Source organism: Oncorhynchus gorbuscha, unplaced genomic scaffold, assembly GCF_021184085.1.
Source record: "Oncorhynchus gorbuscha isolate QuinsamMale2020 ecotype Even-year unplaced genomic scaffold, OgorEven_v1.0 Un_scaffold_3647, whole genome shotgun sequence".
Lineage (NCBI taxonomy): Eukaryota > Metazoa > Chordata > Actinopteri > Salmoniformes > Salmonidae > Oncorhynchus > Oncorhynchus gorbuscha.
In genome coordinates, this window is record NW_025747837.1 from 1 (window position 1) to 25,433 (window position 25,433).

The following is a 25,433-nucleotide window of genomic DNA, read 5'->3' on the forward strand; positions in this document are numbered from 1 at the left end:
TTCAAGGGTTGACTCCTTTACCTGATAGCAGCCTCTACCTCAGCTTTGGGAATGACCACGGCAGAGTTGGCAGGGTCAGTCACCACAAAATAGAAAGAGATTCTGGCTGTCTCATTGTAGGTGTGGATGTTCTCTGTCCTGGAACAAAGATAATAAAATGATGTGATGTCACAAGAAGATTCTAATAAATAATATTGATACAATATATATATATATACATTTTCATTCTGGAATGTGATGGGAGTGACTGACATAAAGAGAAGCAAAGCTGAGAGTGAGTGACGTTTAGGTGGACTTTTATTGTGAAACACTTACGTGAAAAGAGCTGCAGTCTTGTTGACCTCAAGGTAATACTGTCTCATGGCGTAGGCCATGTTGGCTTTGAACAGGTACATCTCGTTGGCGTTCCACACGTACTGGAAGAGAAACAATTCAAGTCAGTTCAACTGGATTATATGAAGAGATCGTCCAAACGAAAAGGTAGTGGAGCTGTTTTACAACCAAGTTCAGCTTAGTGTACTCACTGCCTTGTCACCCATTGCTGCTTTCAGACTCAATCTCACTTTGTAGGCATTCTCTGAGACTGTTGAACAGATAGGAAATATGCATTATTTATAGAATATATCACTTTTAACTACATCTAAAATGGCACAGAACATAGTACGGAGCGATGTATTGACTATGCATACTGGATAGTGAGCTAGATACAGAATCTGGACTCACATGGGTCCACTGTACTTTTGTACTACTTTGTGTGAAGCGATATATTGGCTATGCACACTAGATAGTGCCCTAGTATGGATAGGGACACTACTCTATAGGTACTCACATGGGTCCTCAGCTGCTCTCCATCCTGGCTTCCTGTTGTTCTTACTGTTTTCTGCTATGAGCCAAACATGGAGGTCCTTGAAGTAGTCCAGAGAGGGGCGGAGTCCATCTGGGCATTTCCTGAAATCGTCTCCAGGGCTCTGGTCCACGACTTTGACCTCCCGAACTCCAGCATCGTCCTGTAAAATGACATGTGGTTGTTAGCTTGTTTACTTGTTCATTGGCCATTCAGCATTCTTAGAAGTAGACATGACAGACGCAACAACAGACGGATTTGGTAGGAGCACCTGAGCTTGTCCCCGGCTGCTGTAGAGTTGGTGATGTCACACTTGAATAAAGGTCCAGAGTGGCCAGCTGCCTCACAGAGAGCCTTCTGGAACTGGAACTGGTAGATAGTCCTGGTGAAGTATCTATGACAGAGACAGTCCTGGGTCAGATACAGTACATGTCCTGGTGAAGTATCTATGATAGAGACAGTCCTGGGTCAAGTACAGTACATGTCCTGGTGAAGTATCTATGACAGAGACAGTCCTGGGTCAGATACAGTACATGTCCTGGTGAAGTATCTATGACAGACAGAGACAGTCCTGGGTCAAGTACAGTACATGTCCTGGTGAAGTATCTATGACAGAGACAGTCCTGGGTCAGATACAGTACATGTCCTGGTGAAGTATCTATGACAGAGACAGTCCTGGGTCAAGTACAGTACATGTCCTGGTGAAGTATCTATGACAGAGACAGTCCTGTGTCAAGTACAGTACATGTCCTGGTGAAGTATCTATGACAGAGACAGTCCTGGGTCAAGTACAGTACATGTCCTGTTGAAGTATCTATGACAGAGACAGTCCTGGGTCAAGTACAGTACATGTCCTGGTGATGTATCTATGACAGAGACAGTCCTGGGTCAAGTACAGTACATGTCCTGGTGAAGTATCTATGACATAGACAGTCCTGGGTCAAGTACAGTACATGTCCTGGTGAAGTATCTATGACAGAGACAGTCCTGGGTCAGATACAGTACATGTCCTGGTGAAGTATCTATGACAGAGACAGTCCTGGGTCAAGTACAGTACATGTCCTGGTGAAGTATCTATGACAGAGACAGTCCTGGGTCAAGTACAGTACATGTCCTGGTGAAGTATCTATGACAGAGACAGTCCTGGGTCAAGTACAGTACATGTCCTGGTGAAGTATCTATGACAGAGACAGTCCTGGGTCAGATACAGTCAATGTCCTGGTGAAGTATCTATGACAGAGACAGTCCTGGGTCAGAAACAGTACATGTCCTAGTGAAGTATCTATGACAGACAGAGACAGTCTTGGTGAAGTATCTATGACAGAGACAGTCCTGGGTCAGATACAGTACATGTACTGGTGAAGTATCTATGACAGAGACAGTCCTGGGTCAGATGCAGTACATGTCCTGGTGAAGTATCTATGACAGAGACAGTCCTGGGTCAGATACAGTACATGTCCTGGTGAAGTATCTATGACAGAGACAGTCCTGGGTCAGATACAGTACATGTCCTGGTGAAGTATCTATGACAGAGACAGTCCTGGGTCAGATACAGTACATGTCCTGGTGAAGTATCTATGACAGAGACAGTCCTGGGTCAGATACAGTACATGTCCTGGTGAAGTATCTATGACAGAGACAGTCCTGGGTCAGATACAGTACATGTCCTGGTGAAGTATCTATGACAGAGACAGTCCTGGGTCAAGTACAGTACATGTCCTGGTGAAGTATCTATGACAGAGACAGTCCTGGGTCAAGATACAGTACATGTCCTGGTGAAGTATCTATGACAGAGACAGTCCTGGGTCAAGTACAGTACATGTCCTGGTGAAGTATCTATGACAGAGACAGTCCTGGGTCAAGTACAGTACATGTCCTGGTGAAGTATCTATGACAGAGACAGTCCTGGGTCAGATACAGTACATGTCCTGGTGAAGTATCTATGACAGAGACAGTCCTGGGTCAAGTACAGTACATGTCCTGGTGAAGTATCTATGACAGAGACAGTCCTGGGTCAGATACAGTACATGTCCTGGTGAAGTATCTATGACAGAGACAGTCCTGGGTCAAGTACAGTACATGTCCTGGTGAAGTATCTATGACAGAGACAGTCCTGGGTCAAGTACAGTACATGTCCTGGTGAAGTATCTATGACAGAGACAGTCCTGGGTCAAGTACAGTACATGTCCTGGTGAAGTATCTATGACAGAGACAGTCCTGGGTCAAGTACAGTACATGTCCTGGTGAAGTATCTATGACAGAGACAGTCCTGGGTCAGATACAGTCAATGTCCTGGTGAAGTATCTATGACAGAGACAGTCCTGGGTCAGAAACAGTACATGTCCTAGTGAAGTATCTATGACAGACAGAGACAGTCTTGGTGAAGTATCTATGACAGAGACAGTCCTGGGTCAGATACAGTACATGTCCTGGTGAAGTATCTATGACAGAGACAGTCCTGGGTCAGATACAGTACATGTCCTGGTGAAGTATCTATGACAGACAGAGACAGTCCTGGGTCAGATACAGTACATGTCCTGGTGAAGTATCTATGACAGAGACAGTCCTGGGTCAGATACAGTACATGTCCTGGTGAAGTATCTATGACAGAGACAGTCCTGGGTCAGATACAGTACATGTCCTGGTGAAGTATCTATGACAGAGACAGTCCTGGGTCAGATACAGTACATGTCCTGGTGAAGTATCTATGACAGAGACAGTCCTGGGTCAGATACAGTACATGTCCTGGTGAAGTATCTATGACAGAGACAGTCCTGGGTCAGATACAGTACATGTCCTGGTGAAGTATCTATGACATAGACAGTCCTGGGTCAAGTACAGTACATGTCCTGGTGAAGTATCTATGACAGACAGAGACAGTCCTGGGTCAGATACAGTACATGTCCTGGTGAAGTATCTATGACAGAGACAGTCCTGGGTCAGATACAGTACATGTCCTGGTGAAGTATCTATGACAGAGACAGTCCTGGGTCAGATACAGTACATGTCCTGGTGAAGTATCTATGACAGAGACAGTCCTGGGTCAGATACAGTACATGTCCTGGTGAAGTATCTATGACAGAGACAGTCCTGGGTCAGATACAGTACATGTCCTGGTGAAGTATCTATGACAGAGACAGTCCTGGGTCAGATACAGTACATGTCCTGGTGAAGTATCTATGACAGATACAGTCACATGTCCTGGTGAAGTATCTATGACAGAGACAGTCCTGGGTCAGATACAGTACATGTCCTGGTGAAGTATCTATGACAGAGACAGTCCTGGGTCAAGTACAGTACATGTCCTGGTGAAGTATCTATGACAGAGACAGTCCTGTGTCAAGTACAGTACATGTCCTGGTGAAGTATCTATGACAGAGACAGTCCTGGGTCAAGTACAGTACATGTCCTGGTGAAGTATCTATGACAGAGACAGTCCTGGGTCAAGTACAGTACATGTCCTGGTGAAGTATCTATGACAGAGACAGTCCTGGGTCAAGTACAGTACATGTCCTGGTGAAGTATCTATGACAGAGACAGTCCTGGGTCAAGTACAGTACATGTCCTGGTGAAGTATCTATGACAGAGACAGTCCTGGGTCAAGTACAGTACATGTCCTGGTGAAGTATCTATGACAGAGACAGTCCTGGGTCAAGTACAGTACATGTCCTGGTGAAGTATCTATGACAGAGACAGTCCTGGGTCAAGTACAGTACATGTCCTGGTGAAGTATCTATGACAGAGACAGTCCTGGGTCAAGTACAGTACATGTCCTGGTGAAGTATCTATGACAGAGACAGTCCTGGGTCAGATACAGTACATGTCCTGGTGAAGTATCTATGACAGAGACAGTCCTGGGTCAAGTACAGTACATGTCCTGGTGAAGTATCTATGACAGAGACAGTCCTGGGTCAGAAACAGTACATGTCCTAGTGAAGTATCTATGACAGACAGAGACAGTCTTGGTGAAGTATCTATGACAGAGACAGTCCTGGGTCAGATACAGTACATGTACTGGTGAAGTATCTATGACAGAGACAGTCCTGGGTCAGATGCAGTACATGTCCTGGTGAAGTATCTATGACAGAGACAGTCCTGGGTCAGATACAGTACATGTCCTGGTGAAGTATCTATGACAGAGACAGTCCTGGGTCAGATACAGTACATGTCCTGGTGAAGTATCTATGACAGAGACAGTCCTGGGTCAGATACAGTACATGTACTGGTGAAGTATCTATGACAGAGACAGTCCTGGGTCAGATGCAGTACATGTCCTGGTGAAGTATCTATGACAGACAGAGACAGTCCTGGGTCAGATACAGTACATGTCCTGGTGAAGTATCTATGACAGAGACAGTCCTGGGTCAGATACAGTACATGTCCTGGTGAAGTATCTATGACAGAGACAGTCCTGGGTCAGATACAGTACATGTCCTGGTGAAGTATCTATGACAGAGACAGTCCTGGGTCAAGTACAGTACATGTCCTGGTGAAGTATCTATGACAGAGACAGTCCTGGGTCAGATACAGTACATGTCTATGCTTCATCATCTCCCACCACCTAAAGCTAAATGACTGGATGTGAGGAGTAGTGAGAATGGCTGGATGTGAGGAGTATTGAGATGAGACCTGATGAAGGACTAGTGAGAATGGCTGGATGTGAGGAGTAGTGAGAATGGCTGGATGTGAGGAGTAGTGAGAATGGCTGGATGTGAGGGGTAGTGAGAATGGCTGGATGTGAGGAGTAGTGAGAATGGCTGGATGTGAGGAGTAGTGAGAATGGCTGGATGTGAGGAGTAGTGAGAATGGCTGGATGTGAGGAGTAGTGAGAATGGCTGGATGTGAGGAGTAGTGAGAATGGCTGGATGTGAGGAGTAGTGAAAATGGCTGAATGTGAGGGGTAGTGAGAATGGCTGGATGTGAGGAGTAGTGAAAATGGCTGGATGTGAGGAGTAGTGAGAATGGCTGGATGTGAGGAGTAGTGAGAATGGCTGGATGTGAGGAATAGTGAGAATGGCTGGATGTGAGGAGTAGTGAGAATGGCTGGATGTGAGGAGTAGTGAGAATGGCTGGATGTGAGGAGTAGTGAGAATGGCTGGATGTGAGGAGTAGTGAGAATGGCTGGATGTGAGGAGTAGTGAGAATGGCTGGATGTGAGGAGTAGTGAGAATGGCTGGATGTGAGGAGTAGTGAGAATGGCTGGATGTGAGGGGTAGTGAGATGAGACCTGATGAAGGAGTAGTGAGAATGGTTGGATGTGAGGGGTAGTGAGAATGGCTGGATGTGAGGAGTAGTGAGAATGGCTGGATGTGAGGAGTAGTGAAAATGGCTGGATGTGAGGAGTAGTGAAAATGGCTAGATGTGAGGGGTAGTGAGAATGGCTGGATGTGAGGGGTAGTGAGATGAGACCTGATGAAGGAGTAGTGAGAATGGTTGGATGTGAGGGGTAGTGAGAATGGCTGGATGTGAGGGGTATTGAGATGAGACCTGATGAAGGAGTAGTGAGGATGGCTGGATGTGAGGGGTATTGAGATGAGACCTGATGAAGGAGTAGTGAGAATGGCTGGATGTGAGGGGTATTGAGATGAGACCTGATGAAGGAGTAGTGAGGATGGCTGGATGTGGGGTATTGAGATGAGACCTGATGAAGGAGTAGTGAGGATGGCTGGATGTGAGGGATATTGAGATGAGACCTGATGAAGGAGTAGTGAGGATGGCTGGATGTGAGGGGTATTGAGATGAGACCTGATGAAGGAGTAGTGAGAATGGCTGGATGTGAGGGGTATTGAGATGAGACCTGATGAAGGAGTAGTGAGGATGGCTGGATGTGAGGGGTATTGAGATGAGACCTGATGAAGGAGTAGTGAGGATGGCTGGATGTGAGGGGTATTGAGATGAGACCTGATGAAGGAGTAGTGAGGATGGCTGGATGTGAGGGGTATTGAGATGAGACCTGATGAAGGAGTAGTGAGGATGGCTGGATGTGAGGGGTATTGAGATGAGACCTGATGAAGGAGTAGTGAGGATGGCTGGATGTGAGGGGTATTGAGATGAGACCTGATGAAGGAGTAGTGAGAATGGCTGGATGTGAGGGGTATTGAGATGAGACCTGATGAAGGAGTAGTGAGGATGGCTGGATGTGAGGGGTAGTGAAAATGGCTGAATGTGAGGGGTAGTGAGAATGGCTGGATGTGAGGAGTAGTGAAAATGGCTGGATGTGAGGAGTAGTGAGAATGGCTGGATGTGAGGAGTAGTGAGAATGGCTGGATGTGAGGAATAGTGAGAATGGCTGGATGTGAGGAGTAGTGAGAATGGCTGGATGTGAGGAGTAGTGAGAATGGCTGGATGTGAGGAGTAGTGAGAATGGCTGGATGTGAGGAGTAGTGAGAATGGCTGGATGTGAGGAGTAGTGAGAATGGCTGGATGTGAGGAGTAGTGAGAATGGCTGGATGGTGAGGAGTAGTGAGAATGGCTGGATGTGAGGGGTAGTGAGATGAGACCTGATGAAGGAGTAGTGAGAATGGTTGGATGTGAGGGGTAGTGAGAATGGCTGGATGTGAGGAGTAGTGAGAATGGCTGGATGTGAGGAGTAGTGAAAATGGCTGGATGTGAGTAGTGAGAATAGCTGAAAATGGCTAGATGTGAGGGGTAGTGAGAATGGCTGGATGTGAGGGGTAGTGAGATGAGACCTGATGAAGGAGTAGTGAGAATGGTTGGATGTGAGGGGTAGTGAGAATGTCTGGATGTGAGGGGTGTTGAGATGAGACCTGATGAAGGAGTATTGAGAATGGCTGGATGTGAGGGATATTGAGATGAGACCTGATGAAGGAGTAGTGAGAATGGCTGGATGTGAGGGGTATTGAGATGAGACCTGATGAAGGAGTAGTGAGGATGGCTGGATGTGAGGGGTATTGAGATGAGACCTGATGAAGGAGTAGTGAGGATGGCTGGATGTGAGGGGTATTGAGATGAGACCTGATGAAGGAGTAGTGAGGATGGCTGGATGTGAGGGGTATTGAGATGAGACCTGATGAAGGAGTAGTGAGGATGGCTGGATGTGAGGGATATTGAGATGAGACCTGATGAAGGAGTAGTGAGGATGGCTGGATGTGAGGGGTATTGAGATGAGACCTGATGAAGGAGTAGTGAGAATGGCTGGATGTGAGGGGTATTGAGATGAGACCTGATGAAGGAGTAGTGAGGATGGCTGGATGTGATGGCTGGGGGTATTGAGATGAGACCTGATGAAGGAGTAGTGAGGATGGCTGGATGTGAGGGGTATTGAGATGAGACCTGATGAAGGAGTAGTGAGGATGGCTGGATGTGAGGGGTATTGAGATGAGACCTGATGAAGGAGTAGTGAGGATGGCTGGATGTGAGGGGTATTGAGATGAGACCTGATGAAGGAGTAGTGAGGATGGCTGGATGTGAGGGGTATTGAGATGAGACCTGATGAAGGAGTAGTGAGAATGGCTGGATGTGAGGGGTATTGAGATGAGACCTGATGAAGGAGTAGTGAGGATGGCTGGATGTGAGGGGTAGTGAGATGAGACCTGATGAAGGAGTAGTGAGGATGGCTGGATGTGAGGGGTATTGAGATGAGACCTGATGAAGGAGTAGTGAGGATGGCTGGATGTGAGGGGTATTGAGATGAGACCTGATGAAGGAGTAGTGAGGATGGCTGGATGTGAGGGGTAGTGAGATGAGACCTGATGAAGGAGTAGTGAGGATGGCTGGATGTGAGGGGTATTGAGATGAGACCTGATGAAGGAGTAGTGAGGATGGCTGGATGTGAGGGGTATTGAGATGAGACCTGATGAAGGAGTAGTGAGGATGGCTGGATGTGAGGGGTATTGAGATGAGACCTGATGAAGGAGTAGTGAGGATGGCTGGATGTGAGGGGTATTGAGATGAGACCTGATGAAGGAGTAGTCTCCGGACACGTGGAACAGAGCAGGCGGGTCACAATATGTCTCATCTCTGGGTAAGGGCTCCACTACACCGACCATATCCCTCCTGGTAACAGATTTAGCATCAATAGTTAGCATTGTAATGTCCCTATAGTGTATTGCGAAACCAACTATGAGGTAAAAACACTAAACCTCCACTAGAGCTGCTTCTTTACATTGATATACAACACTGATATATTGTTTGCGATTCTTTATCTCCCATCAGCTAAAGATAAATCAACTGTGACCTATGACAAGCTGAAGAAGCTCCAGAAGAGGTCCTTCCTTACTTCATCTCCCACCAGCGCTGCATCCACTGGTCCTTGGGGATGGTCCCCAGGAAGACCTGCCACCTCCACTCCTCCAGCATGTAGGTGAAAGGCAGGGTGGCCACGATGGTCAGGGCCTGCTTCATCAGGAAGTTGATCTCAGTCTCTGCATTGGAGCGGGAGGAAGAAGTGCTGTTTGAGAGAGGGTACATCTAGAATGCTGACACTGTATAGAAAACAGAGTGTAGTGGTCTCTGGTTAAAGAGTAGGGCACTTCTCGGGTGTTATCCGAGACAGGGAGTCACTAGAGGAGCCATTTTGATGAAACAACGTGAAACAAAACCTACATCACGGTCTGACTCAGTGTCGATTATCCCCATCAGATATACATGTAGATTTGCTCATACCTGCCCTGGCCTTGGCCCTGAATCTGTCCTGACCCTGTCCCTGACCCTGGCCCTGGCTCTGTCCTGATCCTGACCCTGACCCTGGCCCTGACCCTGTCCCTGTCCCTGTCCCTGGCCCTGGCCCTGGCCCTGGCCCTGGCCCTGGCCCTGGCCCTGGCCCTGGCCCTGTCGCTGTCCCTGACCCTGGCCCTGGCCCTGTCCCTGACCCTGACCCTGACCCTGACCCCCTGACCCTGACCCTGACCCTGTCCCTGATCCTGACCCTGACACTGGCCCTGTCCCTGACCCTGACCCTGGCCCTGTCCTGACCCTGGCCCTGTCCCTCGCCCTATCCTGACCCTGACCCTGACCCTGACCCTGGCCCTGGCCCTGTCCCTGACCTTGATCCTGTCCCTGTCCATGACCCTGTCCCTGTCCTTGACACTGACCCTGTCCCTGTCCCTGACCCTGAAACTGACCCGGTCCCTGGCCCTGGCTCTGTCCTGACCCTGTCCCTGACCCTGACCCTGTCCCTGTCCCTGACCCTGACCCTGACCCTGTCCCTGACCCTGTCCCTGTCCCTGTCCCTGTCCCTGACCCTGACCCTGACCCTGACCCTGACCCTGTCCCTGTCCCTGTCCCTGTCCCTGACCCTGACCCTGTCCCTGACCCTGAAACTGACCCTGTCCCTGGCCCTGGCTCTGTCCTGACCCTGTCCCTGACCCTGTCCCTGTCCCTGACCCTGTTCCTGACCCTGTCCCTGACCCTGACCCTGACCCTGTCCCTGTCCCTGTCCCTGTCCCTGTCCCTGTCCCTGACCCTGACCCTGACCCTGTCCCTGTCCCTGTCCCTGTCCCTGTCCCTGACCCTGACCCTGTCCCTGACCCTGTCCCTGACCCTGACCCTGTCCCTGTCCCTGACCCTGTCCCTGTCCCTGTCCCTGTCCCTGACCCTGATCCTGATCCTGACCCTGACCCTGTCCCTGTCCCTGACCCTGACCCTGACCCTGTCCCTGACCCTGACCCTGTCCCTGTCCTGACCCTGTCCCTGACCCTGACCCTGTCCCTGACCCTGTCCCTGACCCTGACCCTGACCCTGACCCTGTCCCTGTCCCTGTCCCTGACCCTGTCCCTGACCCTGTCCCTGACCCTGACCCTGTCCCTGTCCCTGATCCTGACCCCGTCCCCGTCCCCGTCCCTGATCCTGACCCTGACCCTGTCCCTGACCCTGACCCTGACCCTGTCCCTGTCCCTGACCCTGTCCCTGTCCTGACCCTGACCCTGACCCTGTCCCTGACCCTGTCCCTGACCCTGTCCCTGACCCTGACCCTGACCCTGACCCTGACCCTGACCCTGTCCCTATTCCCTGACCCTGTCCCTGACCCTGTCCCTGACCCTGACCCTGTCCCTGTCCCTGATCCTGACCCCGTCCCCGTCCCCGTCCCTGATCCTGACCCTGACCCTGACCCTGTCCCTGACCCTGTCCCTGTCCTGACCCTGTCCCTGACCCTGTCCCTGACCCTGTCCCTGTCCCTGATCCTGACCCCGTCCCTGTCCCTGATCCTGACCCTGACCATGTCCCTGACCCTGACCCTGTCCCTGTCCTGACCCTGTCCCTGACCCTGTCCCTGTCCTGACCCTGTCCCTGACCCTGACTCTGACCCTGACCCTGTCCCTGTCCCTGACCCTACATTATAAAACAGTATCCCTGACCCTGTCCTGACCCTGTCCCTGACCCTATCGCTGACCCTGATTCTGTTCAGTGTAACTCAGGTATTCCATAGACCAGCTATAACAACAACAACAACTATTGTATAACTGTTATCCTCAGATCTAGATCTAATTGTTACCACTACCTGCCCCTACCCCTGACTCAGCTGTCACCTTTATCCTCTACATAATACAGTCTGGCAGGAGTCCCAGGGCCTTCAGGTGTTTAGGGGTGGCAGCGGACAGGGACATGATCTCCCCACGGCCTCGTGGAAGCATAATACAGTAATATAGCCCCGTATCTCAGCAGGTAGGACAGGTTCCTGTAGGCCATCTAATACTGGTTGTGTCCCATCTCATGATGCGCTGTCAGGAAGTGGTCCATGTTCACCTCAGTAATACATCTTGATCCTGGAAATGGGGGAAATTTAGGAAGTAGTCAAAGTCAGGGAAGTACAGTATAATAGAGTATAATACATTATAAAACAGTATAATACAGAATAATACAATATACTACAGTATAATGCATTATAATGCATATAATACAGTATAATATGTTATAATACATAATACAGTAATACAGTATATAATACAGTATAATACAGTAATACAGTATATAATACAGTATAATATGTTATAATACATAATACAGCATAATACAGTAATACAGTATATAATACAGTATAATATGTTATAATACATAATACACTATAATATAGTAATACAGTATATAATACAGTATAATACGTTATCATACATAATACAGTATAGTACAGTAATACAGTATATAATACAGTATAATACGTTATAATACATAATACAGTATAATACAGTAATACAGTATATAATACAGTATAATACATTATAATACATAATACAGTAATATAGTAATACAGTATATAATACAGTACAATACCGTATAATAAGTTCATATTTATGATGAATATTTAATCATTACAATTGATGCTGAGTGTAAGGAGGTATAGCCTACAAAATCAGATCAACTCCCTCAGATTTAATTCTACATGTGTGTACAGCATTTTGAAAAGCAGTTCAACGTGCTGTGGATTTTTACCTTGATGACTTCTGTTTCACAACAGAATTCCTTCATATCTTTATGACATGCTGCTGCGACTAACAGGAAATGAATTCTATATCAGTAGTTAGTGCCTGCAGTCTCTCTGTCCCTCCCTAAGGCTCAACTTACTGCGTGTACAGGGATAAATACAGTAGGAACATGATTCCTGTTACCTGAAGTCCTCTCTGTTCCCCATGTCCCAGGCTGTAGGGTGGCACACTACCTTCCTGCCATCAGTAGGTTTCTCCAGCATAGAGTCCTTCCAGAAGTTATCAAACATCTTGTATAGACCCACCGACATGAAGAACTTCTCTGCTTCTTGGAACAGTCTGTCCTTAGGCCATTTCTGGGAATGACAGAAAAGGTGTTTAACTCACAGGGTATTTTAGGAGGTAAGAATTGAAAGTAACAGAAGTCACCATTAAAGTCACACTTCCAACCCACGAATTGTTAGCTAGATTACTTGTTGGTTATTACTGCATTGTCGGAACTAGAAGCACAAGCATTTCGCTACACTCGCATTAACATCTGCTAACCATGTGTATGTGACAAATCAAATTTGATTTGATTTGATTTGACGATTCCTAGTCTACAATTGTCAAGGTTTATGTTGGATACATACAATAGCAGATCATGATTTATTTTCACTCAACCTGTGCGATCATAGCGTTCGTCACATCAATATCGGTTTTCTCTGGAAAAGGGGTTGAGATGGGGTAAAGACCTGTCCAAAACCTTCCCCACATGTCACCTGAAAAAGGTAATTAGAGAGAGAGAGAGAGGGAGAGAGAGAGACAGAGAGAGAGAGAGGAGAGAGAGAGAGAGAGAGAGAGAGAGAGAGAGAGAGAGAGAGAGAGAGAGAGAGAGGGAGAGAGAGGGAGAGAGAGAGAGAGAGAGAGAACAGAGAGAACAGAGAGAGAGAGAGACAGAGAGAGAGAGAGAGAGAGAACAGAGAGAGAGAGAGAGAGAGAGAGAGAACAGAGAGAGAGAACAGAGAGAGAGAACAGAGAGAGAGAACAGAGAGAGAGAGAGGGAGAGAGAGAGAGAGACAGAGAGAGAGAGAGAGAGAGAGAGAGAGAGAGAGAGAGAGAGAGAGAGAGAGAGAGAGAGAGAGAGAGAGAGAGAGAGAGAGAGAGAGAGAGAGAGAGAGAGAGAGAGAGAGAGAGAGAGAGAGAGAGAGAGAGAGAGAGAGGGAGAGAGAGAGAGAGAGAGAGAGACAGAGAGAGAGAGAGAGAGAGACAGAGAGAGACAGAGAGACAGAGAGAGCAGAGAGAGAGATCAGAGGGAACAGAGAGAGAGAATAGAGAGAGAGAGACAGAGAGAGAGAGACCAGAGAGAGAGAACAGAGAGAGAGAATAGAGAGAGAGAGAGACAGAGAGAGAGAGACCAGAGAGAGAGAACAGAGAGAGAGAGACCAGAGAGAGAGAACAGAGAGAGAGAGACCAGAGAGAGAGAACAGAGAGAGAGAGACAGAGAGAGAGAGACCAGAGAGAGAGAACAGAGAGAGAGAATAGAGAGAGAGAGAGACAGAGAGAGAGAGACCAGAGAGAGAGAACAGAGAGAGAGAGAGGGAACAGAGAGAGAGAGAGAGAGAGAGAGAGAGAGAGACAGAGAGAGAGAACAGAGAGAGAGAAGAGAGAGAGAGAGAGAGAGACAGAGAGAGAGAGAGACCAGAGAGAGAGAGAGAGAGAGAGAGAGAGAGAACAGAGAGAGAGAACAGAGAGAGAGAGAACAGAGAGAGAGAAGAGAGAGAGAGAACAGAGAGAGAGAGAACAGAGAGAGAGAGAGAGAGAGAACAGAGAGAGAGATCAGAACAGAGAGAGAGAGAGAGAGAGAGAGAGAGAGATCAGAGAGAGAACAGAGAGAGAGAGAGAGAGAGAGAACAGAGGGAGAGAGAGAACAGAGAGAGAGAGAGAACAGAGAGAGCAGAGAGAGAGAGAGAGAGAGAGAGAGAGAGAGAGAGAGAGAGAGAGAGAGAGAGAGAGAGAGAGAGAGAGAGAGAGAGAGAGAGAGAGAGAGAGAGAGAGAGAGAGAGAGAGAGAGAGAGAGAGAGAGAGAGAGAAGACCTTCATAAACTGACTCAGTCATGTTCCAGCAGTGATGGAGTGAAAGCTGAGCCCTGTCCAGTGCCCTTACCCAGTAGATGTGCAGGCAGGCCCCCCTCTGGGTGGATGTGTTCAGGGTGTTTGGCCTGCAGCTTAGACCTCACATAGGCATGCAGCTCTTTGTAGAGGGGGAGGATCTGGAAAGACACAATAGAGTTGATGGTGTGAAGTAAAACATAAAAACACAATGTCTTTGATGTGGCAAGTCCGATTTGCACAATGCAAATAAAGCACACTGGTTGGGGAGTAAAAGATTACATATAACGGATTCCAAACATCTAACTCTAATTCGTTGTGTTACCAGCAAAAATATTGTAATCAGATTACAGATACAGATATGATTACTTCTAGTATTACTTTTAAAATCAGAAAGGAAACAAACAAATTATTTGACACCTTTCTGCTTCTCAATGACATTCAAATCAGCATTGGAAAAAAGGGACACTTTTTTTTATACCGACGTTAAGACAGTTTCAGGCTGGATATTCGACAGATATTTATTCGCCTGTACGTCCACCAACAGAACGTTAGGGACCGTCAACATAGTGACAAATCAAATGTTCACATTTCAATAGCTCTTTAACCATTACTCCTAAAACTTTCAGAACTGGTTGTAGCAGACCCGATGGCATAGACACACATTGCACACCCTTTAGTCTGTCCATTTTCATCTCATATGATTTTACATAAATGGTTCTAAATTTTTAATGTCAATAGCTCCTTGGTCATGTGACCTAATGACTTCCAGGTTCAGAATGTCCACTGACTATGACTATACTAAATGACTCTACCTTCATATCACACACTCAGACATTTGTCTACTTTCATCTCATGTTATTAGATTACATCTGTAAGCGTTGCAGGCCTTCATTTTACATCGGTGTTAAAAAATAAATACATTGAAGTTAACAAATGTTCCAGCCTCGCAATAACTATCTTTCACATGGACACTGAAACGATCTGCAAATGGCTGTATGTGGTTTGGATCAAGGACAGGAGAGGTGTTCGAACAGAGGTGCGTAAAGGAAGGCACACAGGTAGGCCTCATGAAAAACAATGGTTCACATGCTAATAGGCAGTGATTCGTCAGTCACAGTGAGCTTGATAACGTGAAATAATTATTTTCAATACATCACTTTCATATACTGTACATGAAGACAAATCCTTCTATGTTGCACGCAGTTTACATAACCTGATAATGACTTGATATTTGAGTGCATTCACAACAAGCCACCTGCAGACAACTTATACAAAATGCAATAGAGCATTTGAGCCTTTGTTTTTCTGATGAAAATAGTTATTTGATTCATGGCCTAATATTTCTAACTGGGAGAATATATTCCTATGTCTTTTGTGTGACACCAAAATGTATAACATTCACACCACAACTACACGTTGAAACTACAGGTTTTTGTCCTGTGCAGTGATCAACTTACATTTTGATAGCTTTGTGTATTGAGTGACGGAAAGGTATGGACATAGTGATGAATGAACTTTTAATGACATTACAGAAAGCATACAACAACAACAACCACAACAACAACCACAACAACAACAACAACAACAACATGATGGACTTAACAACACATTGGAAACAGAGTGTGTCATGAAACTGGCAAATAAAGACGACAATGAAAAGAGAAATATTGATGATGGCCAGAAATTCAGTCAGACAGACAGAAGGTGAGGAAGAGACTCTAGAGGACAGGAAAGATCCTTACTCCAGAGACAGAGAGACAGAAGGTGAGGAAGAGACTCTAGAGGACAGGAAAGATGACAGACAAACACAAAGTGATGAAGAGTACTCCAGAGACAGAGAGACAGAGAGATGAAAGAAGGTGAGGAAGAGACTCTAGAGGACAGGAAAGATGACAGACAAACACAAAGTGAAGAGTACTCCAGAGACAGAGAGATGACAAACACAAAGTGAAGACAGAGAGACAGAAGGTGAGGAAGAGACTCTAGAGGACAGGAAAGATGACAGACAAACACAAAGTGATGAAGAGTACTCCAGAGACAGAGAGACAGAAGGTGAGGAAGAGACTCTAGAGGACAGGAAAGATGGACAGGAAAGATGACAGACAAGACACAAAGTGATGAAGAAAGATGACAGACAAACACAAAGTGATGAAGAGACAGACAGAGACAGAAGGTGAGGAAGAGACTCTAGAGGACAGGAAAGATGACAGACAGTACTCCAGAGACAGAGAGACAACTTAGAGGACAGGAAAGATGACAGACAAACACAAAGTGATGAAGAGTACTCCAGAGACAGAGAGACAGAAGATGAGGAAGAGACTCTAGAGGACAGGAAAGATGACAGACAAGCACAAAGTGATGAAGAGTACTCCAGAGACAGAGGGACAGAAGGTGAGGAAGAGACTCTAGAGGACAGGAAAGATGACATACAATTACAAAGTGATGAAGAGTACTCCAGAGACAGAGAGACAGAAGATGAGGAAGAGACTCTAGAGGACAGGAAAGATGACAGACAAGCACAAAGTGATGAAGAGTACTCCAGAGACAGAGGGACAGAAGGTGAGGAAGAGTACTCCAGAGACAGAGGGACAGAAGGTGAGGAAGAGTACTCCAGGACAGAGGGACAAGAAGGTGAGGAAGAGCGGGGAGACGTGCTAAAAGAATGACCAGACCAGGAGCAAAGTCATTTTCCATTTCTATTAAGATGGAAGGAAATAAAGCCCTTATCAGGTGCCTCAAATCTACACCAGCCACCTGTATTCTGAATGTAATAAGGTCAACCCATGTTGCACCTTGGCATTCAAATACAAGCATGTCAAAGCTAGTCACAGCCGGAAAAAAAGCCTCACCTTACTTCTGTGCCTCGGACACCTGCACCTTTCAGTCATGTAAAACCAAATACATGTTTAGATGACAAAGTCCTAGCAAATATAGCAAATATGTCAACATCATCAAATATGTCAACATCATCAAATATGTCAACATCATCAAATATGTCAACATCATGGTATTCAGATTTGGTGAGGTGACACACCAACGAAGTGAGAGAAGATGTAGGCCTGTAAGATATACATTTTTAATTTAGAAAAATGTATGTAAAATCTTGTGAGGTGAAAATGGACAAACTAAAGGGTGTGCAATATAGAAGGGTAGTCAGTGGACATTCTGAACCTTGTTTGAAGTCAGTAGGTCACATGACCAAGGAGCTATTGAAATTCAAATGTCAAAAAAGTTTGTACTTTGTTTATGCTCCCTAACTATTTCAACTAGGAATACAAAATGCTGCTCACATTTCCACATGTTTATTAGCTCTGGAAAGCGAATCAATGTCCAAATCGGGTGTGCGCAATGTTTCCAACATCATGACACTTATTTGGAGTTTGTGGCTCAAATGGTTTGAAAGCTATTGAGGTTTGAAAGCGCGAATATCCAACTTCAAACTGTCTACCTCGGTCATTTGTATTTGTTCTGCCTGTGCGAGTCTGACCACAAATTAGAGACCACTATGATGACACAACAAATGCGTTTGATGGGTCGCAGGAATATGTTTTTGTATGCTACAGTCCAAACTATGACTTCTGATGGAGTGACTACTGTCGGCATTCAAAGGTTATCCAACTTCAATAAACGCTTGGAGGTAAGGACGACAGTAGTGGTGTAGCTCAACGGGCGATATGGACATCACTTATTACTGATATCTAGGCTGCATAGCGCATGGATGTGAATCACACTGCAGCGCTCTCATTTAGCTATTTGTGCCTTACGGATTCTGGATGTTGTGAATGTGGATGATTGTTCACAAATGTATATGTGTATTTTAACCCAATAATGGTTGAATATAAGAAGTTTTAAGCTGCCTATCAATCGTGGTTTTTGTGACAGAACCAAACGGAAGCAAACAGAGTAAAACAATAGTTTCTATTGGACAAATTGAGGTAGGTCCCTCCCCGTTATGTCCAGTTTGCTTCCGTTTAAGAAACGTTTTGCAACAGAAAAGGCGTAATGAATATGCCAGTATAAAATGCGTTCTTGCAACCGCTTCATAGTGCGGATCCCAGCCTATAGAATAAAAGTTTGAGGCAGTTCCTCCCTTCTCAACGCCCTCGTCGTGTTTTTTCTACATATTGGCCAAAAAAAAAAAAAAAAAATTAAGATGACCACGAGAAAGCCCAATCAGTCGTCGATGACAACAAAATCATAAACAACAGAGTAGGATAATTAGTCCTTAGTTATTGGGTTATACTCGGGTAAAACTATTTGACTAATCTATATTTCCATATTTCCAAGTCCTAGTCTTTAAGATCAAGGGGTATTAAATTAATTGTAATGACTGTAAATCTGACAGACTCTGGTGTTTAATGTAAAGATATAGCCTAATGGTATTATTATCTGTAGTAGAAAGCGATGGGTTAGAAGAAGTCTACATAACCAACCCATGAAGTAAAATGTAACATCCATATATGGCCAGCTATGTCAACTTTAACACGAACTTATCCTGCAGTAGATGTGGTTCAATTGTCTTCTTCTAATGCCTCTTAAGCAGATTGACGTTAATAAAATGTTGACGTTTATTGGGATGAGTCTTGTCCTGGAGGCAGAACTGAGCGATTTCAGCTAGATGGGCTATATTCTTAATTTAAGGTTACGGTTAGGCATTATGGGTTAGCAGTGTGGTTAAGGTTAGGGTTAGACATTATGTGTTAGCAGTGTGGTTAAGGTTAGGGTTAACATTAGGGTTAGGTTTAAAATCAGATTTGATGACTTTGTGGCTGTGCCAGCTAGTGGCCACTTTGGGAACTACTACTTCAAGGTCTCAGAGCAAGTGACGTCACCGATTGAAACGCTATTTAGCGCGCACCACCCGCTAACTAAACTAGCCGTTTCACATCCGTTACACTTGGGTAATCCAAAGTTTGCATTACTGATGACAATTTTGGACAGGTAACTAGTAACTGTAACGGATTACAATTAGAAAGTAAAACCCCTAACTTGTACAATACAGTAATATACACAATAACAAATGCATCCAATAATACAAAATAGTATCAATAATATTTGATTAAAAGTTTTTTTTTGCTACATACAATACATTTCATTTGTATGTGAGAAAAGCTCAGTGTAGTTGAAGCACCACAACAGTCGACAACGTACCTCTTTGTAAATGCGCCTCACATCGGTCATCAGTTGGCCCCTGGCGTAGTTGTATGGGCTGTCATCGATAGTTTCATAGTTGGACCTCCAATAATCTCCGTAGTCCTCATAATCTGTGGCGATAGATATAGTAGTAGTAGTTGGACAGGTTTGTAGTAGTAGTATAGTAGTTGTGCAGTAGTAGTATAGTAGTAATATAGCAGTAGTATATTGGTAATATATTATTTGTAGTGTAGTAAGATAGTAGTAGTATAGTAGTAATATATTAGCAGTGGTATAGTAATATAGTAGTAGTGTAGTAGTAGTAGTAGTATAGTAGTAATACACTAGCAGTAGTAGTAGTACAATAGTAGTAGTAGTAATATAGTAGTAGTGGTAATAGGGATAGTAGTAGTAATATAGGAGTAATAGTATTAGTAGTAATAGTACTATAATACTAGTAGTATAGTAGATGCGCAGTAGTAGTATGATGGTGTAGTAGTACTCGTAGTAATAATAGCAGTATAGTAGTAGCAGCAGTATAATAGTAGTACTCGTAGTAATATTAGTAGTATAGTAGTAGTAGTATTTTTATTTATTTATTTATTTATTTTTTACCTTTATTTTACTAGGCAAGTCAGTTAAGAACAAATTCTTATTTTCAATGACGGCCTAGGAACAGTGGGTTAACTGCGTGTTCAGGGGCAGAACGACAGATTTGTACCTTGTCAGCTCGGGGATTCGAACTTGCAACCTTTCGGTTACTAGTCCAACACTCTAACCACTAGGCTACCCTGCTGCCCCGTATAGTAGTAGTAGCAGTATAGTAGTAGTACTCGTAGTAATATTAGCAGTATAGTAGTAGTAGTAGTAGTAGCAGTAGTAGTAGTAGTAGTAGTAGTAGTAGTAGTAGTTAGCAGTAGTAGTAGTAGTAGTAGTAGTAGTAGTAGTAGCAGTAGTAGTAGTACTCATAGTAGTAGTAGCAGTATAGTAGTAGTAGTAGTAATATTAGCAGTATAGTAGTAGTAGTAGTAGCAGTATAGTAGTAGTACTCATAGTAGTAATAGCAGTATAGTAGTAGTAGTAGTAGTAATCAGTAGTAGTATAGTAGTAGCAGTATAGTATAGTAGCAGTAGTAGTAGTAGTATAGTAGCAGTATAGTAGCAGTATAGTAGTAGTACTCATAGTAGTATAGTAGTAGTAGTAGTAGTAGCAGTATAGTAGTAGTACTAGTAGTAATAGCAGTATAGTAGTAGTACTCGTAGTAGTAATAGCAGTATAGTAGTAGTAGTAGTAAGTAGTAGTAGCAGTAGTAGTAGTAGTAGTAGTAGCAGTATAGTAGTAGTACTCATAGTAGTAATAGCAGTATAGTAGTAGTAGTAGTAATAGCAGTATAGTAGTAGTAGTAGTAGTAGTAGCAGTATAGTAGTAGTAGTACTCATAGTAGTAATAGCAGTATAGTAGTATTAGTAGGTCTACCATTGAGTTTGGCAGCTTCGTTCTTAAGGTCCACATAGTCTTCATACAGAGGCCTCATCTTCTTCCCTACCTCCACTCTCCAGCCCTCCCATACATGCAGACGCTCATAGTAGTCACTGTCCATGTTGGCCATTACACTCTCCAGCCCTAGACATTAGACACAGCAGTAAACCAGTTGACAAAAGGCTAGTTCGTATTGGAAATAGAAACTCCAGCACACCAGTATTCTTGTCCATTCACTTGTATTTTTGTTATTATTTTATGTATCGTCGCATACAGGAATATCATTGAGCTGGGGTTTTTCATACACAACATTAAACCACTATCTGACCTCAGCTTTCTGAAGCCATCTCCCTCACCAAGACATCCAAAACCTGAAGTGAAGAGACACTTCTTACAATAAATACTATTCCTTCAAAACTAGGGGAGTTTTTCGGCAGGGCTTTTTGTTGTTGAAGTATCTGACAGAGTGACTAGTAGTCTTGAGATATACAGTTTTTATTCAAGTCTAGGGTCTGCATCCCACTGGTACACAATTTAGTACACTACTTTTTACCTTTATTTTGCTCTACGTTTGACACTACTAAGGCCCTGGTCAAAAGTAGTGCCCTATATAGGGAATAGAGTGCCGTTTGGGACTCAGTCAATGACCTTGGACATCCTTAAAAGGGCAGTCGGTCGTAAAGTCAGGTTGCCACAGCCGAGCTGACAGTTGGTACTTTGTACCCATACCAAATGGCACCCTATTAATTACTTAGTGTCCTACCTTCCCCCAGGGCCATGTGGGACTCTGGCCTTTACCTGGTTCCAAAGTTTGACAGTCGAAGGGGTCTTCTCTCTTGCACACCGTGCCTGTACTGTAGATGGAGCTCATCTCATTCATCACTTTGTTCAGCTGACATGAAGTACAACAACAACAACAACAACATTAACAACAACAACAACAACAACACAACAACAACAACATTAACAAAAACAACATTAACAACAACATTAACAACAACATTAACAACAACATTAACAAAAACAACATTAACAACAACAACATTAACAACAACAACATTAACAACATTAACAACAACATTAACAACAACAACATTAACAACATCAACAACAACATTAACAACAACAACATTAACAACAACATTAACAACAACATCAACAACAACATTAACAACAACATTAACAACAACAACATCAACAACATTAACAACAACATTAACAACAACAACATCAACAAAAACTACAACAACAAGTTATGCTATGTTGCCTGTTCCCGTGAGTATTTGACTAGCCTGTAATAGAAGAGATGAGGACAGTCAGACTAATAGACGAGATGAGGACAGTCCGACTAATAGAAGAGATGAGGACAGTCAGACTAATAGAAGAGATGAGGACAGTCAGACTAATAGAAGAGATGAGGACAGTTAGACTAATAGAAGAGATGAGGACAGTCAGATTAATAGAAGAGATGAGGACAGTCAGACTAATAGAAGAGATGAGGACAGTCAGACTATTGAAGAGATGAGGACAGTCAGGCTAATAGAAGAGATGAGGACAGTCAGACTAATAGAAGAGATGAGGACAGTCAGGCTAATAGAAGAGATGAGGACAGTCAGGCTAATAGACGAGATGAGGACAGTCAGACTAATAGAAGAGATGAGGACAGTCAGACTAATAGAAGAGATGAGGACAGTCAGAATAATAGAAGAGATGAGGACAGTCAGACTAGTAGAAGAGATGAGGACAGTCAGACTAATAGAAGAGATGAGGACAGTCAGATTAATAGAAGAGATGAGGACAGTCAGACTAATAGAAGAGATGAGGACAGTCAGACTAATAGAAGAGATGAGGACAGTCAGAGTAATAGAAGAGATGAGGACAGTCAGGCTAATAGAAGAGATGAGGACAGTCAGACTAATAGAAGAGATGAGGACAGTCAGACTAATAGAAGAGATGAGGACAGTCAGACTAATAGAAGAGATGAGGACAGTCAGGCTAATAGAAGAGATGAGGACAGTCAGACTAATAGAAGAGATGAGGACAGTCAGACTAATAGAAGAGATGAGGACAGTCAGACTAATAGAAGAGATGAGGACAGTCAGACTAATAGAAGAGATGAGGACAGTCAGGCTAATAGACGAGATGAGGACAGTCCGACTAATAGAAGAGATGAGGACAGTCAGACTAATAGACGAGATGAGGACAGTCCGACTAATAGAAGAGATGAGGACAGTCAGACTAATAGAAGAGAGGTAGCAGTGAAATAATTGTCTTACATGTGCCACTTTGTCTGCGGACAAGGCCCCAGAGCCCTTGTCCTGGAGGGAAATCAGCTGGAGTTTGATCAATGGATCACTGATCTGATCGACTGGAAACTTCTCCGACTCCTTGGATACTGTGCTGTAGTATTCTCCCCAGATTGCGCTCTGTACACCCTGAAACCATTAACAAAACATTGACAGAAATTACATTGGATTCATAATATTAGCAATACAATACAATAGACAATATCTTGGCCAGGTCGCAATTGTAAATGAGAACTTGTTCTCAACCTGCCTACCTGGTTAAATAAAGGTGAAATAAAATAAATCAATCAAATAACTAGTTGTCTGTCTGGAGTTATGTGTTGAGATGTAGCCTACTAATCCAACATTGACAGCAATATACCATTATTGACGTTGTTCAGAACCAGAATCATAGATCCACCGTGTTTCTCAATTCAGTTAATTCAGTCAAGCCAGTCTTGAAGATGGCTTTGAAACTCTGCCTTTCATTAGTGCCATTTTAAATCTACCAGAAAACTCACCAGTTTGTCTAAATTGTCCTGGGAAATATCTGTGTTGTACGCCCATGATGCCAGGGAATACTGATACATGAGATGAGTAGCGTTTCCATCAAACTTGTCCAGAAACTCCTGTGCCCTTCTCTCTAAGTCTGACTGTGCTGCCACACAGGCCACAGCAATCAGCCCCACTAGAAGAAGCCTGGTCATAGACATCCTGTATGAATGTCCTCCACGGTCACACTGAGACCGCTTCAGTTTCTTATTCACTTATATCTAACTATAAGAACTGTCTTCGCCCTTTGGTCAGAGTCATAACTCCAGCGTGTATCTTGTCCTTTATACACAGATTGGTGGATAGAAGGGTACAGTGTACGTCAGTGGGCCAGCTATCGCACGGCAGATGGGCTACTATCTCAAACATAACATTGCCTTTGTTCTACAACTATAACATTGTCTTGAAGTTACGTTTCTAAGTCTTGCTGTAACTTAAAATATAACAGAGTAGAGTAAAATTGAATAGAGTACAGAACAGTAGTGTAGAATAGAACAGAGTAGAATAGAACAGAGTATAATAGAACAGAGTAGAGTAGAGCAGAGTAGAATAGAAAAGAAGAGTAGAGTAGAGTAGAATAGAACAGAGTAGAATAGAACAGAGTAGAGTAGAATAGAACAGATTAGAGTAGATTAGAGTAGAATAGAATAGAATAGAACAGAGTAGAGTAGAGTAGAATAGAACAGAGTAGAGTAGAATAGAACAGAGTAGAGTAGAATAGAATAGAATAGAACAGAGTAGAGTAGAATAGAACAGAGTAGAGTAGAGTAGAGTAGAATAGAACAGAGTAGAGTAGAATAGAATAGAACAGAGTAGAGTAGAGTAGAATGGAACAGAGTAGAGTAGAATAGAATAGAATAGAACAGAGTAGAGTAGAGTAGAATGGAACAGAGTAGAGTAGAGTAGAATAGAATAGAAAAGAGTAGAGTAGAACAGAGTAGAGTAGAGTAGAATAGAACAGAGTAGAATAGAACAGAGTAGAATAGAATAGAACAGAATAAAATAGAACAGAGTAGAGTAGAGTAGAATAGAATAGAACAGAATAAAATGGAACAGAGTAGAGTAGAGTAGATTAGAACAGAGTAGAGTAGAATAGAATAGAACAGAGTAGAGTAGAATAGAGTAGAGTAGAGTAGAATATATACCGCAGGGTTCCCCAACTGGTGGCCCGCGAGCCGAATTTGGCCCACAGGGATTTTATATGTCCCCCCAAGTTTTCTCAGCCAATTATTATTTATTTTATTTTACTTAAAATACTGTCAAAGCACCAGCAAAACGGCTCCAAGTGATTTTAATTTTGGAAATCTATTCCCACGTATATGTCACGCCCTGACCATAGTAAGCTTTATTCTCTGTGTTGGTTGGGGCGTGATAGTGACTAGGGTGGGTCATCTAGGTTTTTTCTATGTCTATGTTGGCCTGATATGGTTCCCAATTAGAGACAGCTGTTTATCGTTGTCTCTGATTGGGGATCATATTTAGGTAGCCATTTACCTCATTTGTGTGTGTGGGATCTTGTCTACATTGAGTTGCCTGAGTGCACATCAGTAGCTTCACGTTTCGTTTAAACTGTATTATTTTGTTTTGGTGAGTTCTCTTTATTAAAAACATGTGGAACTCTATTCACGCTGCTCCTTGGTCTCCTCATTACGACGAACGTGAGAG

The 25,433-nt window shown here is 44.1% G+C and overlaps 1 pseudogene; it reads right to left on the bottom strand.

Annotated features, from left to right (window-relative positions):
- Window positions 1-5: 5 nt before the first annotated feature.
- On the bottom strand, window positions 6-23,981 carry LOC124028028 (annotated as a pseudogene).
- Between the last annotated feature and the right edge of the window lie 1,452 nt (window positions 23,982-25,433).